The sequence below is a fragment of the Mesoplodon mirus genome, assembly GCF_964341445.2.
Source record: "Mesoplodon mirus genome assembly, chromosome: 5".
NCBI classification, from domain to species: domain Eukaryota; kingdom Metazoa; phylum Chordata; class Mammalia; order Artiodactyla; family Ziphiidae; genus Mesoplodon; species Mesoplodon mirus.
This window is the reverse complement of record NC_138980.1, coordinates 154,279,488-154,286,872: the sequence shown is the minus strand read 5'-3', so window position 1 is coordinate 154,286,872 and position 7,385 is coordinate 154,279,488. Positions and strand designations below refer to the sequence as shown.

The following is a 7,385-nucleotide window of genomic DNA, read 5'->3' as shown; positions in this document are numbered from 1 at the left end:
CGAAATTGAGTTATTTGTAGTGAGGTGGATGGACCTAGAGTCTGTCATACAAAGTGAAGTAAGTCAGAAAGCAAAAAGTAAATAACGTATGCTAACACATATATATGGAATCTAAAAAAAAAAAAAAGGTTCTGATGAACTTAGGGACAGGACAGGAATGAAGACGCGGCCGTAGAGAATGGACTTGAGGAGACATGGAGGGGGAGGGGTAATCTGGGACGAAGTGGGAGAGTGGCATGGACATATATACACTACCAAATGTAAAATAGATAGCTATTGGGAAGCAGCTGCATAGCACAGGGAGCACCTGTGGGAGGTCAGCTCGGTGCTTTGTGACTACCTAGAGGGGTGGGATAGAGACAGTGGGAGGGAGACGCAAGAGGGAGGGGATATGGAGATACATGTATACATATAGCTGATTCACTTTGTTATACAGCAGAAACTAATACAACATTGTAAAGCAATTATACTCCAATAAAGATGTTAAAAAAAAAAAAAGATAGTGCAGGGCTCCCTAAGACTAAGAATTGGCAAACTAGGCTGGTAGGCCCCTTGCCTGATTTTATAAATAAAATTTTATTGGAATCATTAAAAAAAAAAAAAAAAAAAGCAATAGACCGACTGACGGCCGGCCAGCTGCCCGGGACAGAAGGGCTGAATTGATTACCCACCCAGCACAGCATCTTACAGGAAAAGCATAGCACTTCCTAGAGGAATATGAGCATAACAGGAAGGTGTCATTGGCTCTGAATTAAAATTTTAACTTGTGCTCTGAACAGCTACAGGATTTGGAAGCTGAATCAATGTTATCAGATGAGTTAGAATTCAAACCAGAGCTCCTGGTACAGTTTGTTCAGAATACGTCCATCACACTGGGACAGGGACTAGCAGAATCAGAAGCTAAAGACATTACTTGCTTGTCCCTCCTTCCAGTGACTGAGGCCTCAGAATGCAGTCGGCTAATGTTACCAGGTAATACTCTAAATATACTAACTCCTCCAGGGAGGTTCCTTCCTGAGCTGTGTTGAGAAGCCTTCAGGTGAATGTGGGTCCAGACAGAGAAGAGACGAGGGCTCAGATTGTACAGAAGCCTCCGGAGTCTTTGTCCACTCCGGAGTCTCTTAGCTTGTTGCAAGATCTACAGCCAAGTGATAGCACTTCTTTTATTCTTCTTAACCTAACAAGAGTCTGAGCTCTTCAGCTGAACACTTAGCGTTTGTACAAGATGAGGCAAAGGATTCAGGGAATGACTTCCTCTCCAGTGAGAGCACAGACGGTAGCATTCCATGGTTCCTCCGGGTTCCTCCGGGTTCCTCCGGGTTCAGGAGTTGGCCCATGACAGCTTGATTGCTGCTACTCGTGCACAGCTGGCCAAGAATGCGAAAACCAGCAGCAATGGAGAAATGTCCACCTTGGTTCTGATGATGGGCAACCGGAAGATTCTGGGCCCCTTCCTCAAATGAAGACGAAGCTAAGTGTACAGTTGAAGGATGGGACCAGACATTTGTGTGGCCAGCTCACTTTAAGTACCACCTCAAAACTGATCAGAACGACTGCTCCTTTATCTGCCCTGCAGCAGGTTGTGGAAGAAGCTTCTATATACTGCAGAGGCTGAAGGTGCACATGAGGACCCACATGGCGAGAAGCCCTTTATGTGTCCTGAGTCTAACTGTGGTAAGCAGTTCACTACAGCTGGAAACCTGAAGAACCACCTGCGCGTCCACACAGGAGAGAAAGCTTTCCTTTGTGAAGCCAAAGGATGTGGCAGTTCCTTTGGTGAGTATTCTAGTCTTCCAAAACATCTGGTGTTTCAGTCAGAAGAGAAGCCACATCAGTGTCAAGTCCGTGGGAAGACCTTCTATCAGAGTAGGAGCAGGAACGTGTACGTGAGAAAGCATCACTTGCAGATGGGAGCAGCTGGGAGTCAAGAGCAGGAACAAACTGATGAGCCACTAATGGGCAGTAGTTTGCTTGAAGAGGCTTCAGTAACCAGCAAAAACCTGGTGTCTATGAATTCTCAGCCCAGCCTTGGTGGAGAGTCCTTGAAACTACCGAATACTGATTCTATCCTAGGAGTTGATGATGAGGTGCTCACTGAAGGATCCCCCTGTCCTCTGTCTTCAGTGCCTGATGTGACACATCATTTGGTGACCATGCAGTCATGGAAGCACACATGTGAGGTTTCTGTCTCAACTGCCATAGATCCACAGGAGTCACTAAACCAAGGAGATCTAACTGACAGACAGACATGAGCATGGGTGCTGACTTCTCTGATCCCAGAGTGCATGTAGTGGGAACAGGACGCTTATGGCTCACAATCTGCCAGAACCAAAATTAATCTGTGAAGGACAAGACCCCACTTTTGCCTCTGTTCATCTTTCCTGGCCTAGAAGATGAATGTAGGAGAGCTTCTCTTCGACTACCATCTAATTCAGTCAAGGAAGAAAGCAGTGAATGTGGGCTGGGTAACTGTACCTACCTCTCTTCCCACTGCACAGTTTTGGTATAGACTTATCACAAAAGTGAATTTGATTATGTGTTGGCTCAAGTTTCTCAGTAAGACTGTTGAGGGGAAGTTTTCCTTTGAAGAGTTTTCATCGTAGACTGAGCTGTCTTTTCACGTGGGTGAACTAAATCCTGCCACCAACCATAAAACTTCACCAAGAAGTTGAGCTTTCAAGATGCCTTGTTGCTTTGGAGAAGGGAGTGATGTCAGTTCTGTTGTGACATTCTCCCTTTAGCAACCTGCGTAAGAGACTCTCTGTCACTGGTCTGCAAAAACATTAATTACTTGAATTCCTGCTTGGTCCAGGCTGAGGTACTATCTTGTCCTATACACCTCTACTTGGCCACTTTGCTTTCTTTGTTTATGGAACATACAGTAGCATGTTTAGAGGTTGTTTGATTTTGCTTGTTGTTGTTTTTTTAAGTTAAAAATCACATGATTCAGAGGTTCAATTGTTTTTCCTTTAAAAAACAAAACAAAACAGCCAATCCCAAAAAAGAAAAAGCAATATATACATCAAGTTGACTTTGTACTTGTGATTTGATCCTCACTAATATTTCCTGTGGCTATTACTTTCAGATTATGTGCCACATCCATTAAAGTTCTCAACTCATAAGAAGCAAATGCCTATCTTTTTAGAAGTTACTTATCAGAGATGGTTTCTCAAAGAGGAGTTAACTTTTTAAAAAAAATTTTTCCAAAACACTAACTTTCCAAATGGGCTCTCTTTCCCCAATAGCTGTCAAGGAACACATGAGGAGTCTTTCCAAGTTCACAACCAGCCCAGAATGTTTACTTGCCTAAAAATGAAGATCCCAAGAATCACAACTAGATAGAGAAGACCTGCGATCCTTCTTTCTGAAGTGTCCTTGCCTAACCTCTCGGCTTGAATATCCCCTCTTCATCTTTCAGAGCCTTTGTGTTCTTGCATCTCCAATAGCCCCAGGTAGAATTAGCTGCTTTGTCTTCTGTTTCCATAGCACTTGAGTTATGTCCCTGTTTCAGCACTTGCTATCTACTATTTGAATCTGTTTATATGGCTGTCTCCTCAACTAAATTGAGTTCCTCAAAGTTAGGGCCAGAGTGATCAGTCCTCTGGGTGATGCAAGGATAATGTGGGTGTGGAATCACAAAACAGGAGCCAGGGAGAACAAAGTTTGATAGGGAGAGTGGGAGGCAGAACCCAGAGTAAGTCCTCAAGCCAACCTTCACCTGCAGTGACTTTTTCCTTTTAATGTGTTCAGTTTTAATGCAGAAGGTTAAAGGAGTAAGGTTCAGGGCCAAAATATTTACCAATGTTAGTAAGATAATATTCTTATACAAAAATCAAGGTAATCTAAGGTTTATCTCCAACTGTGCCTTGAACCCAGGCTGACTCATCACACATTGTGTAACCAGCACTAGCGCTCAGTAAAATTGAAAGCTAGGTCCCATGCTTCCTCTTCTAGCAACTGTCTTCCACCCTTTCACTTTGCTTTTCCTGAATTTGTGCTTTGCTCCCGCAACCTGCCCCACACCCATCTCAGTTTATCACACTAGGACTTCCTGACTTTCTTCCACTGGGAATCACTGGGACTGAAGCCTGGTCCATTATCAGGCTTCATAATGCATCTCTCTGCAACTCAAATCCCACATCTCAGTGATTTGGAGGAAAGCTGAAGAGGTGGCATTGCTCTTCTCCTCAGAAGAGTCGAGGCAGGTATGCGTGGCCTCACGTGGAACACGGAGCCCCACCAGGAAGGCTCCATGAGTTGCTGGGTCTCATTATGTGGTATTTATAATGCCCTCATCTGAGTGGCCAGTCAGTCATCCCAGTGAGCTATTAGGTGGGATAACCCGTGTGTATCAGCCACCAGAGAGGATCCTAATAAGGAAAACAACTCTGCAGATATGAGACACTATAAGACTGAATTCTCTACTTTCTATTCTTCACTCAGATTGGGAAGAAACACCCCTTCATGATCAAAAAGAGGGTCCCCTCCTCAACTTTAATTAGGCTCCCTCTACTGGGTGGGGGCATGTGGAATGCCATGAATGACATCAAATGCAGAGGCCCAGTTTGGGAATTATTGTGAATGATTGGTATGGTCCTTCCCAGAGGTCTCTGCTCTCATCTGGTGAATCATTCAGGTTTTAGTACAGACAAGTAAATCTCTTTAGTTATTTTTTTCATTTTAAAGTTATTTTTAATTGTGGTAAGAGACATACAACATAAAATTTACCATCTTAACCATTTTTTTAAAAAATTAAGTAGAGTTGGGACTTCCCTGGTGGTGCAGTGGTTAGCAATCCACCTGCCAATGCAAGGGACACGGGTTCAAGACCTGGTCTGGGAAGATCCCACATGTCACGGAGCAACTGAGCCTGTGTGCCACAACTACCGAGCCTACGCTCTAGAGCCCATGAGCCGCAACCACTGAGCCTGTGTGCCACAACTACTGAAGCCCACGTGTCTGGAGCCTGTGCTCTACAACAAGAGAGGCCAGTGCAGTGAGAGGTCTGCACACCAGAACGAGGGGTGGCCTCTGTTCACTGCAACTAGAGAAAAGCCTGTGAGCAGCAGCGAAGACCCAATGCAGCCAAAAATAAATTAATTAATTAATTAATTAATTAATTTAAAAAATGTAAGTAGAGTTGATTTAGAATGTTGTGTTATTTTCTGGTGTATAACAAAGTGATTCAGTCATATATATATGTATGTATAAATATATATTCTTTTTCAGATTCTTTTCCATTATAGGTTATTACAAGATAGTGAATGTAGCTCTCTGTGCTACGTAGTAGGACCTTATTGTTTAACTATATTATATAAAGTAATGTGTATCTATTCATCCCAAGCTCCTAATTTATCCCTCCCTACCCTTTTCCTCTTTGGTAACCATAAGTTTGTTTTCTATGTCTTTAACCATTTTTAAGTGTACTGTTCAGTGGTATTAAGTACATTTACATTGTCATATAACCACCATCACCATCCATCTCCAGAACTCTTTTCATTTTGCAAAACTGAAACTCTGTACCCATTAAGCAATAATACCCCAAACTCCCTACTTACAGTTCCTGGGAATCACCATTCTATTTTTTATCTCTTTGAATTTGATTACCTTAGGTACCTCACATAAATTGAATCATGTAATATTTCACTCAGTGTAATATCCTCGAGGTTCATCCACGTTGTAGCATGTGTCAGAATTTCCTTCCTTTTTAAGTCTGCATAATATTCCAGTGTCTGTATATACCACAGTTTGTTTATCCATCTGTCTGTTGATGGACACTTAGATTGCTTCCACCCCTTGGCTATTGTGCATAGTGCTATAAATATGGGTATACAGGTCTCTCCTCAAGTCCCTGCTTTCAATTCTTTTGGGTATATACCCAGAAATCGAATTGCTGGATAACATGATAATTCTATTTTTAATTTTTTGAGGACCTACCATACTGTTTTCCATAGCAGCTGTACCATTTTACATTCCCCAAAACAGTGTGAAAATGTTATAGTATCTCCCTATCCTTACCAACACTTGTTATTTCTGTTTTGTTTTTCTATAGTAGCCACGCTAATAGATGTGAGGTTGTATAGTTATTTCAAGCAGAAAGGGAATTAGATAAAAATTGTTTGACGTACTGGAGCAGCAAACTCTATACTGAGTTTCCAGAATGACTCCCAGAACACCATAAACTGATCCACTAGGGAAGCTATTACATTTGTCACAATTACAAAAGAGGGAGCCAAAATGTTGTTATTGGAAACTACTGAGTTCAATAATAATCTACCATTACTGTCCCACCCGTTAACTATGACTACAACAACAACGCTTAACAAACGACCACAAGTCTTCATTAGCCTTACATCAAGAGATATCTGTATAGCTCATGAGCTTGTGGTTGGCTGACCTTGGCTGGGCTTGTGGTTGGGCAGCTCACAGGAGGCAGCTCTGCTCCATATGTCTCTCATCTACCTTCTGGGGCCACTGGGTTTATGGAGCAGGTTCATCTCATGGTGATGTCAGAAGCGATATCAGATCTGTAAACAAGAAAAGTGGCAGAACTTAAAAGACAGATCGGGACAGCAATGAAATGCAAAACAGTAAATATTAGTACAGCACCTGTTATGGTTAAAAGGTCCAGTAGGACCAATTTTTAAACATAATTTTCTTATTTTAAAACATCTAATTGTAAAATGCATAAGACACCTGCCTTTTACTTTTTTATATTTTAATACATCTTTATTGGAGTATAATTGCTTTACAATGTTGTGTTAGTTTCTGCTGTACAACAAAGTGAATCCACTCTATGTATACATATATCTCCATATCCCCTCCCTCTTGAGACTCCCTTCCACACTCCCTATCCCACCATTCTAAGTCGTCACAAAGCACTGAGCTGATCTCCCTGTGCTTTGCAGCAGCTTCCCACTCACTATCTATTTTACATTTGGTAGTGTATATATGTCCATGCTACTCTCTCACTTCATCCCAGCTTACCCTTCCCCCTCCCTGTGTCCTCAAGTCCATTCTCTATGTCTGTGTCTTTATTCCTGCCCTGCCACTAGGTCCATTAGTACCATTTTTCTAGATTCCATATATATGTGTTAGCATATGGTATTTGTTTTGCTCTTTTGAACTTACTTCACTCTGTATGACAGACTCTAGGTCCATCCACCTCACTACAAATAACTCAGTTTCATTCCTTTTTATGGCTGAGTAAGACACATGCCTTTTAAAGAAGTATTTTCTGGTACCGAGACTTTTCTGGTGGTCCAGTGGTAAACAATCGACCTTCCAGTACAGAGGACGTGAGTTCGATCCCTGGTCAGGGAATTAAGATCCCACATGCCACAGGGCAGCTAAGCCCATGCAGCACAACTACTGAGCTCGCATGC

At 42.3% G+C, this 7,385-nt stretch overlaps 1 pseudogene across 1 annotated transcript; it reads left to right on the top strand.

Moving 5' to 3' along the window:
- The first annotated feature begins 302 nt into the window (after window positions 1–302).
- Window positions 303–2,252, top strand: LOC309805241 (zinc finger protein 410-like; annotated as a pseudogene). Its single transcript has 2 exons — window positions 303–972; window positions 1,187–2,252. The product of its transcript is annotated as a zinc finger protein 410-like (transcript).
- Window positions 2,253–7,385: the final 5,133 nt, after the last annotated feature.